The sequence below is a fragment of the Bos indicus x Bos taurus genome, chromosome 1 (assembly GCF_003369695.1).
Source record: "Bos indicus x Bos taurus breed Angus x Brahman F1 hybrid chromosome 1, Bos_hybrid_MaternalHap_v2.0, whole genome shotgun sequence".
In the NCBI taxonomy this organism is placed as follows: Eukaryota; Metazoa; Chordata; class Mammalia; order Artiodactyla; family Bovidae; genus Bos; species Bos indicus x Bos taurus.
The window spans coordinates 38,883,151-38,897,513 of NC_040076.1; the positions used below are offsets into that span (position 1 = coordinate 38,883,151).

The 14,363-nt window shown below is 41.3% G+C and overlaps 1 pseudogene; it reads left to right on the top strand.

Moving 5' to 3' along the window:
- Positions 1–1,350: 1,350 nt before the first annotated feature.
- On the top strand, positions 1,351–2,864 carry LOC113897566 (annotated as a pseudogene).
- The last annotated feature ends 11,499 nt before the right edge of the window (positions 2,865–14,363 follow it).

Here is a 14,363-nt window from a genome sequence, read left to right on the forward strand (position 1 = left end):
TGGAAAAGACCCTGATGCTGGGGTGGATTGTGGGCAGGAGGAGAAGGGGACGACAGAGGATGAGATTGTTTGGTTGCATCACTGAGTCGATGGACGTGAGTCTGAGTGAACTCCGGGACTTGGTGATGGACAGGGAGGCCTGGCGTGCTGCAATTCATGGGGTCGCAAAAAGTCGGACACGACTGAATGACTGAACTGAACTGAAATGATTTATTCCTTTACTCCAAAACATCCAAAACTCAGTTGTATGAATTTTCTTAAGACACAATTGCTTACTAATAGCTGAGCCTTTGCTACCTTTCCAAGGTGCTGTGCTGTGCTGTGCTAAGTTGCTTCAGTCATGTGCGACTCTGCGACTCTATGGACTATATCTTCCAAGGCTCCTCCTCCGTCCATGGGTTCTCCAGACAAGAATACTGGAGTGAGTGGCTGTGTCCTCCTCCAGGGGATCTTCCGGACCCAGGGATCAAACTCACATTTCTTATTTCTCTTGTATTGGCAGGCAGGTTCTTTACCACTAGCACCGCCTGGGACGCCCCACCTTTTCAAGGTGAACAGGCCTAAAAGTCAATTCAGCAAACATTTGTAGAGGACTTCCTAAACTTAAGTCAACAGTAAGCATTATGGGATTCAAAGATTAAAAAGTAAGTGATGAATCCTGTCTTCAAGGAATATGCACTATTCAGTGTGATACAGTACAGAATGAGGTAGGTAGAATGGTTAAAGCATAAACAAAATTGCTCAGGAAACTAGAGGGAATAATCAGTGAGACAAGAGAGCTTGATTGAATAAATGCTGATTGTCCTGGACTCTAAACAGTGAATTGAAATAAAGTAAGCAAAGAAGAGAATAATTCATTATAGATACAAGTTTATATGAAGATAAGAAAGTAATCCATTATGGGCAAAATAAGATCAAAACTAGTCTTATGATGAACATGGCTTTACTCCCACTATTAAGCATTATTAAGAGTCTAACATAGATTAGACACTCCCATCTCTCATTTCAACTTTTTCTTTAAAACACATTTTACACTGTAACATACTCAATAACTTACATGTTCATCATCTAACTCTCAGTAATAGAATTGCTAGCCATGCACACGTACACAGTCCACACAAATACTTTCTATTCTTGCTTGACTTAGCTTAGTACCTTAAGAACTACATTTCCATTCACCCTTGTAATTAGGTGTGTCCATGTGAATGAATTCTAGTCATAGCCACTGTTGGAAAAAATAAAAAAGACCCAGGGAAATATTTTTGTGGGGCCCTTATCTAAACAATTTGACTAAAAGTGTGTTATTGGCACACTTTTTGGCAACGGGTTTGCCTCCAGGACACAGGTGTCATGAAAACCACTGTTAAACCTAAGCAAAAATGGGAAGGGAAAACCCACAACAACATCGTTGTCATTGGGCATGTAGATTCAGGGAAGTCTACCACGACTAGCCATCTGATCTATGAATGTGGCGGGATCGACAAAAGAACTATTGAAAAGTTCAAGCAGGAGGCTGCCAAGATGGGGAAGGGCTCCTTCAAGTATGCCTGGGTCCTGGACAAACTGAAAGCTGAACGTGAGCATGGTATCACCATTGATGTCTCCTTGTGGAAATTTGAGGACAGATTTACTATCATTCATGTTACTATCATTCATGCCCCAGGACACAGAGATTTCATTAAAAACATGATTACAGGCACATCCCAGGCTGACTGTGCTGTACTGATTGTTGTTGCTGGTGTTGGTGCATTTGAAGCCAGTATCTCCAAGAACCAGCAGACCCGTGAGCATGCCCTTCTGGCTTACACTCTGGGTGTAAAACAGCTAATTGTTGGAGTTAACAAAATGGATTCCTCTGAGCTACTCTACAGCCAGAAGAGATAAGAGGAAATTGTTAAGGAAGTCAGCACCTACATTAAGAAAATTGGCTACAACCCCAACACAGTAGCATTTGTGCCAATTTCTGGCTGGAATGGGGACAACATGCTGGAGCCAAGTGCTAACATGCCATGGTTCAAGGGATGGAAAGTCACCCATAAAAATGGCAATGCCAGTGGAATCATCCTGCTTGAAGCTCTCAGTTGCCTCCTGCCACCAATTCACTCAACTGACAAACCCTTGTGTTTGCCACTCCAGGATGTCTATAAAATTGGTGGTATTGGTACTGTCCCTGTGGGTCATGTGGAGACTGGTGTTCTCAAACCTGGCATGGTGGTCATCTTTGCTCCAGTCAATGTATCAACTGAAGTGAAGTCTGTAGAAACGCACCATGAAGCATTGAGTGAAGCCCTTCCTGGGGACAGTCTGGGCTTCAATGTCAAGAACATATCTGTCAAAGATGTTCGTTGTGGGAATGTGACTGCTGACAGCAAAAATGACCCACCAATGGAAGCAGCTGGCTTCAAAGCTCAGGTGATTATTTTGAACCATCCAGGCCAAATCAGTGCTGGATATGCACCTGTGCTGGACTGTCACCCTGCTCACATCGCTTGCAAGTTTGCTGAGCTGAAGGAGAAAATTGATCGTTGTTCTGGCAAAAAGCTGAAAGATGGCCCTAAATTCTTGAAATCTGGTGATGCTGCCATTGTTGATATGGTTCTTAGCAAGCCCATGTGTGTCGAGAGATTCTCTGAATATCCTCCCCTGGGCCGTTTTGCTGTGAGTGACATGAGATAGACAGTCACTGTGCGTGTCATCAAAGCATTGGACAAGAAGGCAGCCAGAGCTGGCAAGGTCACCAAGTCTGCCCAGAAAGCTCAGAAGGCTAAATGAATATTATCCCCAATACCTGCCACCCCAGTCTTAATAAGTGGTGGAAGAATGGTCTCAGAACTGTTTGTCTCAATTGGCCATTTAAATTTAATTGTAAAAGACTGGTTAATGATCACAATGTACCGTAAAACCTTCAGAAGGAAAGGAGAATGTTTTGTGGACCATATGTTTTGTGTGTGGCAGTTTTTTAAGTTATTAGTTTTTAAAATCAGTATTTTTTAATGAAAACAACTTGACCAAAAATCTGTGACAGAATTTGAGACCCATTAAAAAAAAGTTTAATGAGAAAAAGAAAAAGTGTGTTATTGAATCCATGGGCCTATGTGAGATATGATAATTTATCAGTGAAAATTTAGAATAATTAGTAAAGCATAGTTACTTCTGAGTTGGTTTATTGTCCAATAAGTGCATGGAAAGAATCTCTACAGGGTACAGGTACCATCTCCTCTTGCTCAGATTAAGAGGCCCTTCTGGGCTCTTTATTGTCAAATGTGACATTCCTGACTAATTTCTTATCTCATATTGTGAGAAAAAAGTAGCAACAGTATGATTACTAATGATTCCATGGCTTTATAGAACCTATTTGTATTTAAACCATATATATTCCTCTTGCATCTAATTTTTCTAACTCCATTTGTTTAATGCCTATTTCACCTTTACTTCAGTTCAGTTCAGTCACTTAGCCATGTCCGTCTCTTTGTGACCCCATGGACTGCAACACACCAGGCTTGCCTGCCCATCACCAACTCCCAGAGTTTGCTCAAACTCATGTCCATCGAGTCAGTGATGCTATCCAACCATCTCACCTTCAGTTGTCCCCATCTCCTCCTGCCTTCAATCTTTCTCAGTAACAGGGTCTTTTCCAATGAGTCAGTTCTTTGCATTGGATGGTCAAATATTGGAGCTTCAGCTTCAGCATCGGTCTTTACCACAACACTGCATTATCCATCATGCTGTTAGAGACTATGGCCATGGTAAGTCACTTCAGTCATGTCCAACTCTTTGTGACCCTATGGACTATAGCCCTCCAGGCTCCTCTATCCATGGAGATTCTCCAGGCAAGAATACTGGAACGGGTTGCCATGCCCTCCTCCAAGGGATCTTCCCAAACCAGTAATTGAACTCGTGTCTCTTGCACCTTCTGCATCAGCAGGCAGGTTCTTGACCACTTGCACCACCTGGGAAACCCTGTTAGAGACTACCAGCTTTCAATGACTTTCTCAGAAATTCTTATTGTGTCTCATTGGTGATGACAAATGCAAGAATTATCCAGGGAATATAGACTAGTATGAAAGATAATTCATTTTCTGATCATTTTAAAGTTACCATTTGGAAAGGATAATAGTACATCTTCTAACCATGCCTTCTCTTAAAGCCTTTACATCATAATCACTATATTCCTGGAGTATGATCTCTTAGAATGTTGAGTACATCACTGGCTTCCATATACTATTACCAGTGGAGAGGATAGATAAGGGACCAATGGGTCGAGCAAAAAAAGAAGCTACATCTATCTGAGAAATGTCCATCTGGCAGGGCTTAAGGCTGACTTGGATGAGCATAGTGCCACAATGTCTATTGGAGGCAAGAAGGCAAGAATCATAGGAACAAAATTATCATTGTGGAACAAAAATCTCAAAATCATTTGAAAGACATGGGTGTAGACACTTCTAAGGGATAGCCTGACATGTGGTACTAAGTACCATCAGAATGGAGCTTACAGAATAAAAGACACCCTCTTCCACTACTTACCACCCGTGGATGCTACAGACAAGCATCAGCACCATAGTCACAATGTGGACAAGTGACAACTGAGGCATGGGCTCATATGTGTGGTTCAAGCCCAACTATTGGTGCTAGCTGTAGGTGGTCTAGATCTCTAACTCAGCATATGTCTAATCTGAGTGACATTCACCCAGCATCAGTATGCCAACTAATTTAGTCACCTTAATTTTAGGCAACCCTGCAAAGAAATACCACAAGAGCTAATGGGAATGATTTGCTCATCAGGCTGCCTTCCTGAAACTAAAACCTGGGCACTGGATTCACAATGATCTCATAGACCTAAGTTCTGGAGCTTTTTGAAGCATCCAGTTTTCCTTGCACATGAGGCAGAGGATCACAGGATGACCCAAGGTGAGAACTGGAGATGAAAGTTCACAGAGGACCTAGTCTAGGTATACTTAGACATCAAAGTCTATATATGTCTATCTACTTAGGCAGGACTTCTGGCCAGTTCCATGCCAGTCCCAGGCAACCAGGGCCTTATATAATTATGAAGAAGGCACCCTAGAGCATGGGCCTCATGGGGTGAAGGGCTTGAGACAGAAGTCCTACATTCTCTTGTCTAAGGACAATACTTGTTCTATCCAATGGAATAGCAGGAGAAGTAAAGAATACTGATTTTAGAATATAAAGGCATACAAAGATTCCACATTTATTTATTTTCCTTTGCCTACTGGATACTGTATCCCAGAAATATCTTAAAGCCACATGTTGAATGGATATGTTCAGCAAAGTAGCCCTACCTCCACCTTGAACCCAGAGTAACTCTTTTGACAATTTATCTGTATGTGATATTTTGTTTGAGTCATTATATATTTGGGGGTTTGTTAGCTACTCTAGCTAATATAATTACTTCTTAAAGTGAAAACTCAGGAAGGGTTGGGTCTTTTGCTACTTTGTTCCTGTTTATTTCTAGTGTCTGGAACAATGTCAGACATGGTAGTGATCTGTTATGATTGATGTTAGGCATGCTGCTGCTAAGTCACTTCAGTCGTGTCCGACTCTGTGCGACCCCATAGACGGCAGCCCACCAGGCTCCCCGATCCCTAGGATTCTTCAGGCAAGAACACTGGAGTGGGTTGCCATTTCCTTTTCCAATGCATAAAAGTGAAAGTGAAGTCTCTCAGAGGTGCCCAACTCTTAGCGACCCCATGTGTTTAATGCTTATTCTAAAGTCATCAGTTAAGAAGCTTTAGGCTACAGGTGACTTTCAGAACAAATTCGAGAAGTATATTAATATGCCTTATTCCATGTTCACAGGAAGTGTGGTGAATTGAGGATCCCAATGGAAGGCCTCAATGGTTACAACTGAGGAGGATGCAAAGTCAAGAGCTGGTGCCGACAGTTTGTAAGTGTTATATCACAACCTGAAGCACCTTAAGTGTTCCTGTAAAATGCATGCATTTCCAGAATGCATGGGTCTCAATGAGTGATCTGAAATTTTATTTAAGGGAATCAATATTGCATTACCATTATGGACAAGCTTTGTAGTTCATTCAATTCAGTTCAGTTCAGTCGTACAGTCGTGTCTGACTCTCTGTGAGCCTGTGGAATGCAGCACGCCAGGCTTCCCTGTCCATCACCAACACCCAGAGCCTATTCAAACTCATGTCTATTGCCTCAGTGATGAAATCCAACCATCTCATCCACTGTTGTCCCCTTCTCCTCTTGCCTTCAACCTTTCCCAGCATCAGGGTCTTTTCAAATGAGTCAGTTCCTCACATCAGGTGGCCAAGTATTGGAGTTGCAGCTTCAGCATCCGTCCTTCCAAAGAATATTCAGGACTGATTTCCTTTAGGAGGGACTGGTTGGATCTCCTTGCAGTCCAAGGGACTCTCAAGAGTCTTCTCCAAAACCACAGTTCAAAAGCATAAATTCTTCAGTGCTCATCTTTCTTTATAGTCCAACTTGCACATCCATAGGTGATTACTGGAAAAACCATAGTTTTGACTAGATGGGCCTTTTTTGGTAAAGTAATGTCTCTGCTTTTTAATATTCTGTCTAGGTTGGTCATAACTTTTCTTCCAAGGAGCAAGCACCTTTTAATTTCATGGCTGCAGTCACCATCTGTAGTGATTTTGGAGCCCCCCAAAATAAAGTCAGCCACTGTTTCCCCATCTATTTCCCATGAAGTGATGGGACCGGATGCCATAATCTTAGTTTTCTGAATGTTGAGTTTTAAGCCAACTTTTTCACTGTCCTCTTTCACTTTCATCAAGAGGCTCTTTAGTTCTTCTTCACTTTCTGCCATAAGGGTGGTGTCATCTGCATATCTGTAATTGCTAATAAATAAGTAAAAATATTGGCATATAGAGGACAGAGTGGATAGATGGGCTCTATAGAAGCTGCAGTTGTAGTAGGAGCACAGGCTCATGCCCCAGGCCTTAGTTTTATTTTTATTTCAAACCAGATAAATAAATATCACTGATATCCACAGAGGTTTGGAAGCACAGAATGATGGTGACTATCTAATAGTAACTAGATGACTGTCTTATAATCATTAGATGACTTTCTAATTGTGATTGGGGAAGGCAGAATAGGACTCTTGGAAGGCACAACAGAACCTTGTGCAACAGGACCCAGGAGAAAGGAACAGTGACCCCCACAGGAGACTTGCCTGTGGGTGTCCGGGAGTCTCCAGTGAAGGTGTGGGTCCCTGGTGACCTGCTACAGGGTTGGGGGCATGGACTGTAGCAGTACATGCATGGGATCTTTTGAGGGAGGTCACCATTATCTTCATTACCTCCACCATAGTTTGGCCTCAGGTAAATAGCAGGGAGATAACACAGCTCCACCCATCAACAGAAAATTGTATTAAAGATTTACAGAGCATGGCCCCGCCCATCAGAACAAGATCTAGTATCTTCCTCAGTCAGTCTATCCAATCAGGAAGCTTCCATAATCCTCTTATCCTTCTCCATCAGAGGGCAGACAGACTGAAAACCCACAGAAACACAGAAATCACAGAAAACACAGAAACACAGAAATCACAGAAAACTAATCAATCTAATCACATGGACCACAGCCTTGTCTAATTGAGTGAAACTATGAGCCATGCCATGTAGGGCCACCCAAGACGGACGGGTCGTGGTGGAGAGTTCTGACAGAATGTGGTGCACTGGAGAAGGGAATGGCAAACCACTTCAGTATTCCTGCCTTGAGAACCCCATAAACAGTATGAAAAGGCAAAAAAATAGGACACTGAAAGATGAACTCCCCAGGTTGGTAGGTGCCCAATATGCTACTGGAGATCAGTGAAGAAATAATTCCAGAAAGAATAAGGAGATGGAGCCAAAGCAAAAACAACACCCAGTTGTAGATGTGACTGGTGATAGAAGCAAGGTCGGATGCTGTAAAGAGTAATATTGCATAGGAACCTGGAATGTTAGGTGCATGAATCAAGGCAAATTAGAGGTGGTCAAACAGGAGTTGGCAAGAGTGAACGTCAGCTGAGAATCAGCAAACTAAAATGGACTGGAATAGGTGAATTTTCTCAGATGACCATTATATCCACTATTGTGGGCAAGAATCCCTTAGAAGAAATGGAGTAGCCATCATAGTCAACAAAAGAGTCTGAAATGCAGTACTTGGATGCAGTCTCAAAAATAACAGAATGATCTCTATTTGTTTCCAAGGCAAACCATTCAATATCATGGTAATCCAAGTCTATGCCCCGACCAGTAACGCTGAAGAAACTGAAGTTGAACAGTTCTCAGAAGACCTACAAGACCTGCTAGAAGTAGCACCCAAAAAAGATGTCCTTTTCATTATAGGGGACTGGAATGCAAAAGTAGGAAGTCAAAAAAACCTGGAATAACAGGCAAATTTGGCCTTGGAGTACAGAATGAAGCAGGGCAAAGGCTAATAGAGTTGTGTCAAGAGAATGCACTGGTAATTTCAAACACCCTCTTCCAACAACACAGGAGAAGACTATACACATGGACATCACCAGATGGTCAACACCGAAATCAGATTGATTATATTCTATGCAGCCAAAGATGGAGATGCTCTACACAGTCAGCAAAAACAAGACCAAGAGCTGACTGTGGCTCAGATCATGAAATCTTTTTGCCAAATTCAGACTTAAATTGAAGAAAGTGGGGAAAACCACTAGACCATTCAGGTATGACCTAAATCAAATCCCTTATGATTATACAGTGGAAGTGAGAAATTGATTTAAGGGACTAGATCTGATAGACAAAGTGCCTGATGAACTATGGATAGAGGTTTGTGACACTGTACAGGTGACAGTGATCAAAACCATCCCCAAGAAACAGAAATGCAAAGAAGCAAAATGGCTCTCTGAGGAGGCCTTACAAATAGCTGTGAAAAGAAGAGAAGTGAAAAGCCAAGGAGAAAAGGAAAGATATACCCATTTGAATGCAGAGTTCCAAAGAATAGCATGGAGTGATGAGAAAGCCTTCCTCAGTGATCAGTGCAAAGACACAGAAGAAAACAATAGAATGGGAAAGACTAGAGATCTCTTCAAGAACATCAGAGATACCAAGGGAACATTTCATGCAAAGGTGGGCTCAATAAAGGACAGAAATTGTATGAACCTAACAGAAGCAGAAGATATTAAGAAGAGGTGGCAAGAATACACAGACGAACTATGCAAAAAAGATCTTTACAACCCAGATAATCACGATGGTGGGATCACTCACCTAGGGCCAGACATCCTGGAATGTGAAGTCAAATGGTCCTCAGGAAGCATCACTGTGAACAAAGCTAGTGGAGGTGATGGAATTCCAGTTGAGCTATTTCAAATCCAAAAAGAAAAATGGTATTAAAATGCTGCCCTCAATATGCCAGCAAATTTGGAAAACTCAGCAGTGGCCACAGGACTGGAAAAGGTCAGTTTTTATTTCAATGGCAATGCCAAAGAATGCTCAAACTACCACACAATTGCATTCTTCTCATATACTAACAAAGTAATGCTCAAAATTCTCCAAGCCAAGCTTCAGCAATACGTGAACCGTGGACTTCCAGATGTTCAAGCTGGTTTTGGAAAAGGCAGAGGAACGAACCAGAGATCAAATTGCCAACATCCAGTGAAACATGGGAAAAGCAAGAGAGTTCCAGAAGAACATCTACTTCTGCTTTATTGACTATGCCAAAGCCTTTGACTGGGTGGATCACAATAAACTGGAAAATTCTGAAAGAGATGGGAATACCAGACAACCTGAGCTACCTGTGAGAAATGTGTATTCAGGTCAGGAAGCAACAGTTAGAACTGGACATGGAACAACAGACTGGTTCCAAATAGGAAAAGGAGTACGTCAAAGCTGTATATTGTCACCCTGCTTATTTAACTTAACCAGGGCTTCCCTGGTGGCTTAGAGAGTAAAAAGTCAGCCTTCAATGAGGAAGACCCAGGTTCAATCCCTGGGTCAGGAAGATCCCCTGGGAGATGGCAATGGCACCCCACTCCAGTACTCCTGCCTGGAAAATCCCATGGACAGAGGAGCCTGGTAGGCTACAGTCCACGGGGTCGCAAAGAGTCGGACACAACTGAGCGACTTCACTTTCACTTTATTTAACTTATGTGCAGAGTACATCATGAGAAACAGTGGGCTAGAGGAAGCATAGGCTGGAATCAAGATTGCTGGGAGAAATATCAATAATCTCAGATATGCAGATGGCACCACCCTTATGGCAGAAAGTGAAGAAGCACTAAAGAGCCTCTTGATGAAAGTGAAAGAGGAGAGTTAAAAAGTTGGCTTAAAGCTGAACATTCAGAAAACAAAGATCATGGCATCTGGTCCCCTATTTGTTGGCAAATAGGTGGCAAAACAGTGGAAACAGTTGTAGACTTTATTTTGGGGGGCTCCAAAATCACTGCAGATGGTGATTGCAGCCATGAAATTAAAAGACACTTACTCCTTGGAAGAAAGTTATGACCAACCTAAATAGGATATTAAAAAGCAGAGACATTACTTTGCCAACAAAGGGTCTGTCTAGTCAAGGCTATGGTTTTTCCAATAGTCATGTATGGATGTGTGAGTTGGACTATAAAGAAAGCTGAGAGCTGAAGAATTGATGCTTTCGAATTGTGATGTTGGAGAAGACGCCTGAGAGTCCCTTGGACTGAAAGGAGATCCAACCAATCCATCCTAAAGGAAATCAGTCCTGAATATTCATCGGAAGGACTGATGCTGAAGCTGAAACTCCAATATGTTGGCCACCTTATGCAAAGAGCTGACTCATTTGAAAAGACCCTGATGCTGGCAAAGTTTGAAGGTGAGAGGAGAAGGGTATGACAGAGGATGAGATGGTTGGATGGCATCACCAACTAGATGGACATGAGTTTGAGTAAACTCCAGGAGTTGGTGATGGACAGCGAGGCCTGGTGTGCTGCATTCCATTGGGTCACAAAGATTTGGACACAACTTAGTGACTGAACTGAGCTGAAAGCTGAATAGCTGTATTGAAACCTTAAATTAAAATAAAATGAGGAAAAATTGACAAGTAGAAGTAATCCATAATGCAAACTTTTGTTCTCATGGGGTTAGGTCAGGCTGATCTCTCTTAGCTCAGTTTCCTTTCTGTCCTCTGCTTGGCCTGTCCCTATTCATCCATCTTATGGGTTGAGAAATAGCTGGTACAACAGTTTAACCCAGAGTAGCCTGTGCTATCTCATTTCTTCAAGTCACTCTGAAGTGTGTTAAGGTTTAGAACATCAGTGATGAGCAGGAGGTGGGAGTGGTCATAGGTAAAGGAAAACAAATTTTTAGTAGGTTGGTGGTAGGTTCAAATTTTTCCTCATAATCTACATGTAAAATGTGAAAATTACAGTCTAGAAAAGTAGAATTAGCTTTTAATAGTAGCTCGGCATGGCAGTAATGAGATTAAACTTTGAAGCCAGCTTCCCAGTTTTAAATTTCAGCTTTACTACCTACTAGTTGTACATCTTTGCTCAAACTGTTTAATCTCTCTGTGCTTCAGTTTCCTGATATTTAGAATTGAGATAGCAGTAATACCTATTTTACGGAGACTGAATGAAACAATATTTAGAAAGTTCCTGGCCTAAAGCATATACTACATAAGGGCTCTATAAAATAAATTACTGTGTTTAAAATTATTTTTAAAGTCAATTTAATGATTCACTCAATATGTGTGTGTGTGCTTTTCAGACTACTTTTATCTATTACCTTATGATTAACTAAATATTACACCTGAGAATGAGAAAGCTCCCTTTACAGCAAGGAACTAGTCTGACACTTAAAGCTGCAGATCAAGAGGTTTTCAATCCTGTAAATGATCCAGAACACCAAAACACCAACCAAGGCCACTCTAAGACAATGAAATGACACACGAAAAGAGACCACTTTGTGACTGTATTCAAGCACCTCCCATCCCCTCCTACACACAGTACTCTCCACTTCCAAGTATCATGAGAGCCCAGCCAATACTTTTGTTGTGGTTATTGTTCAGTTGCTAAGTTGTGTTCAACTCTTTGCAACCCTATGGACTGCAGCATGCCAGGTTTTCCTGTCCTTCACTATCTCCTGAAGTTTGCTCAAATTCATGTCCATTGAGTCAGTGATGGCACCCAACCATCTCATTCCCTGCTGCCCTATACTCCTTTTGCCTTCAATCTTTCCCAGCATCAGGGTCTTTTCCCATGAGTTGGCCCTTTGCATCAGGTGGCCAAAGTATTGGAGTTCAGCTTCAGCATCAGTCCTTCCAATGAATATTCAGGACTGAGTTCCTTTAGGATAGACTGGTTGGATCTCCTTGCAGTCCAAGGGACTCTCAAGAGTCTTCTCCAACACCACAATTCAAAAGCATCAATTCTTCAGTGCTTAGCCTTCTTTATAGTCCAACTCTCACATCCATACATGACTACTGGGAAAACCATAGCTTTGACTAGATGGACCTTTGTTGGTGAAGTAATGTCTCTGTTTCTTAATATGCTGTCAAGGTTGGTCATAACTTCCTTCCAAGGAGCAAGTGTCTTTTAATTTCATGGCTGGAGTCACCATCTTTAGTGATTTTGGAGCCCCCCAAAATAAAGTCTCTCACTGTTTCCATTGTTTCCCTATCTATTTGCCATCAAGTGGTGGGACCATAGGCCATGATCTTAGTTTTTTGAACATTGAGTTTTAAGCCAACTTTTTCACTCTCCTCTTTCACTTTTATCCTTCCTCTTAGTCAAGATTAATTAGATATGCAATCATAGAATTACCCCTGCTTCTTGACATCATTTACTCCAAAGTGAACTGCTGCTTCTTCAAAGATCCCCACCCCCCCACCCAACAAGTCATCATCTAACAAAAGCACAAATCCTGTGGTAAGCCGTCTCAGAAACCCTCTTACTGACACCCCGTGGTACGCCATGGTGTGTGATCTGCCTCATTGGAACTTGTTCAGCTATAGGTCGATTGTTGGTTATCTTTGGCTGGAGGGCACTGAGACATTATTTCCTATGTTGGTATTTTTATTCATGTAGAATAGCTGTGCTTTTAATACTAACACAATTCAGTCTTGGCTATTTGGAGACTTTGAAAGTGTTAAGTCTAGAATCACTTCAATTTTTACAACGTAAAATGAATGGACAAAAGAATATCTGTAGTGGAACGCAATTCCCTATGCTAGAAGCAAGTTTTTATGCACATTTTGCATGTAATATTATTGTCATCCATATTACATTTCTGTTCCAAGTAAGAGAGAATTGTTCATTGTTTGATTTGGTGGGGTTGTTTTTTCTGAGGTGTTTTTCTCCTTTTGTTTCCTCAGATTTATGAGCCTGGCACGCTTTTCTGTCTGCTGCTGAAAAGACTATTGTGCCCATGTACACACAGTCTCGGCAAATCATTTATTTCAGACCATTAAGAACATTCTTTTTGCACCCTCAAAAAGAGGAAATTTTCATTTCAGTCATCTGTCCCAATATTAGTAGTGATTCTATAATGTCAGTATTCATTTTTTAAAAAATATAGATTTATTTATTTTAATTGGAGGCTAATTACTTTACAATATTGTATTGGTTTAGCCATACATCAACATGAATCCACCACGGGTGTACATGTGTTTCCCAACCTGAACGCCCCTCCCACCTCCCTCCCCGTACCATCCCTCTGGGTCATCCCAGTGCACCAGCCCCAAGCATCCTGTATCCTGCATTGAACCTGGACTGGTGATTCGTTTCTTATATGATATTATACATGTTTCAATGCCATTCTCCCAAATCATCCCACCCTCGCCCTCTCCCACAAAGTCCAAAAAACTGTTCTATACATCTGTGTTTCTTTTGTTGTCTCACATACAGGGTTATATAAAAAAAGTGAAGTTACAGTTGAGGGGACTTTGACACAGAGGAAGGCAGTGGTGGTGAAAATGGTCTTGGATTTTATGCCATCATCATAAAAATTTTGGTCAGGGATAAACTTAATTTTTAAATACTTAATTTTTCTTTTGTCTTCTGTTTCTTTCATCCTAACCTCAAAGGTCATGAAAATAAATCTATTCCAGTTTTAGCAACAATACAGTGAGCTAATGGGAGCTAATAATTTATTAATTCAGAGAACAACATATTTTAGTTAAAAAGAATAATCTTTTGTCTTGATCTATCTGAATGGTTATCTGTGTTACCTTCTTGAGGAGTATAATTTATTGACAGAATTATATTATTATTTCTCCATTTTATTTTTATGACTTTAATAATTGTCCCCGAGAATTTATAAGCATCTGTCCCACCACTTCATGGGAAATAGATGGGGAAACAGTGGAAACAGTGGCAGACTTTGTTTTTCTGGGCTCCAAAATCACTACAGATGGTGACTGCTGTCATGAAATTAAAAGAC